Raw genomic sequence first — 2,888 nt, 5'->3', positions numbered from 1 at the left:
TCATTATTCAGGGTCCTCGTCTCGCGGGCGGGACACGTTATACGTATGTTTATGATGATACGGGGATGGCGGCCGGGATGGCATTTGATATTATCCACAAGACCGCGATGGGGGCGGGACACGTTATGTATATTTGGCACGGGATTCGGTCCGCGTTCTACATTACCGAGTCCCTTAACAAGGGGCGGGACACGTTAATTGCACACATGACATCCGAGTGTAACTATACATGATTATTCACCGAGTCCGCATCGTAGGCCGGGACACGTTTTATGCGTATGCGGTATACGGTATCATACCGAGCATTCGGTGCGTTCGTAACGTGTATGTCGATATACGAACATTACGTATGTTACGTAGTTTGTCAGTTATATGGTACAATGGAATATTACGTACGTTACGTATTCCGTCCGGATAAGAAAGTCATGCGAGCATTCGTACGTACGGATTCCGTCCGGTACATAATCCTATCTGAACAATTGGTACGTTCTGTACTCCGTCTGACGTGTGACATCACCCGTGAGTTCTGTATTTTCTGCACCTCTTCGGACATGCGATCGGTGAGGGCAAAACAAGTATTTTGGTATACTGGTTGAGGCATTTATTTTCTGTACACTATTTAGCATATGAAACAGGTATGTATGGATTGCGTCACGGGAGTAGCGTCTGCTATTCGATAACGTATGCACCCGATAGTTACATGCGTTTCGGTTATAGTTGTTTCTACGTATTGCATGCCTTGCATACTCGCACATAGTCCCCGTGCCGACCCCTTTTCTCGGGGCCGCGTTTCGTGCCGCGCGGTACTCCCGAATGAGCCGAAGTTATTATAGAAGATGTCCCGGCGGAGATGGCAAGCTCCATTTTCCCGAGTGCCGCCGAGTCGAGTTTGTCCGTTATGATTCCGGATGCGTGTTAGAGACTTTGCGGACGGCGTCGTGGGTATGATATGTCGTCCGTCGGCGGCTCCATCGGCCGACATGTCGCTTTGTGTTATGTAGTAAATTTTGTGTAATCACAGATTTTGTCAAATTTATAAGCTTTTACGTATCTCGTGATTATTCGGTTTAGAAATTTGGAAAAAAAATTTATGTGCGTAATAGGAGTCCGTAAGGGGTTCGTCGGCTCCCGGATGTGGGGTCGGGTGCCCATCACACCCTAGTAAGGGTTGGGGTGTGACACAAACCCTCGAAGAATCGGACAAAATTCGAACGGGCATGATGAATCAGCGTATGGTCACGCTTGTCCCGAAACGGACCAACGATCGCGCAAAAATAATGACAAACATTCGAACGAAGAAGCGGGAAAGATGCACTTTCATTTATACAACGGATGTTCTTTACATCAAAAGAAAAATAAAAGTCCCGAAGACAAAAAATAAAAAGATAGATGCAAAGTCGGCCCTACACTATCTCAAGCATGACCGGAGAGGATGAATGTTCGGACTGCTGTCCCGCTCGAAGTCGTCGACTCGGACCCGAGAGCACGGTTAGCCTTCTCCTCCATTCCTTTGGCTTCAAGTATCGGGGCGGAAGATCCTCAATGCCGTGCTCAACTTGCTCGAGGGTAAGGCCGAGACTTCCACTTCTCGTACTCAGCGACAATGGCGGTATGAGTCTCGGCCGCCTCCACTCTCTTCCAAGATTCCTCCAAATCGGCCTCAGCCTTGGTCAGTTTGGCTTCCAAATGAGCCCGGTTTCTCTCGAGGTCATCTCTCATATGGTTGGCATCCGGCTCGGCCTTAAGGTTGTCATTAGCTTTAATCGCCCCCTCGAGGTCGGTTTAATACCCCTCGCATATCCGGCCCGCTCCTCGGCTTTTTCCTCGAATACCACGTCGCGCTCTTTGAACAAAGCAACCTCGTACTTGAGCCGCCGGTTCCTCTCGGACAACCCGTAGCATCGGCCTTCACCGAATCCGGCTCCGAAGTTGGGAAACCGTGCAGCCTCGAGTTCATCCAACCGCCATGGGAGGGTTTTATCCCGGCTAAGAGCGATCTTGTCGGCCTCGAGGTTCCGATTATAATCGGTCATGGCAGCCGCATCACTCTTCAAAGCGGCGGTTTCCTCCTTGACCGTATCGAGCCGGGCGAAGGTTGGCCAAAGCACGGCCGCGGTTTAATTCTCCTCCTTCTCCCAAAGAAAAGTGTTTGTATTTCTCGCCCCGGCCACAGGCATCGAGTTGGCCCCGAAGATCGTCTATCTCATGTTGGGCACGGGTGAAGGCCTTATTGACCAGCACCACGCTGCGGATGAAACAAACCGAAAAACTTAGGCGAAGCAAGATGGCATTCGAGAATAAAAATGAGCAAAAGTGGCTAAAAATCTTACCCGGGTGCCCGCACGCATACCTCGTTAATAAGAACGCGCGGGACCCGGTCATTTGCGTCCGTCCGAATCCGAGATGAGGGGACGTAAATAGCTCGCCACGCCACGGACGAGAGAAGAAGTTACGGTCGCCGGGGACGGTGACTGCTGCGATCGGGTTCTCCTTGGCTCCACGCTCGGGCGGGGAAAATATTCACCAAGCCTCACGGCGCCCGGACTCGGAGGCCCGATCGGCCGGTCTCGTGGCCCGAGGAATAGGAAGATGACCGAAGCCGGCCCACCGCAAGTGGAGGGAGAGAGTCCCCGAGAACATATCGTCAAAATCATCCACACGCGAGAAGCGGGGGTGGATGAACTTGGAGCGCCCTCGGTACACGGCAAAGGCCAGGGGCTCCGCAGTCACGGCAGGCTCATACCCGGGAGACGGACGAACGCCTGTAGGGGCTTCGATCTCCGGTTCATAGCTGCCGCACCGGCCTCAGCAGCAATCGCTTCTCCGGATCTTTTCCTTTGCAGGGGAGTATCTTCCGAAAGAAGTTTCGCACGAAATGTCGACAAAGT

This window comes from Lycium ferocissimum, chromosome 3 (assembly GCF_029784015.1).
Source record: "Lycium ferocissimum isolate CSIRO_LF1 chromosome 3, AGI_CSIRO_Lferr_CH_V1, whole genome shotgun sequence".
NCBI classification, from domain to species: Eukaryota; Viridiplantae; Streptophyta; class Magnoliopsida; order Solanales; family Solanaceae; genus Lycium; species Lycium ferocissimum.
This window is presented reverse-complemented; position numbering follows the sequence as displayed.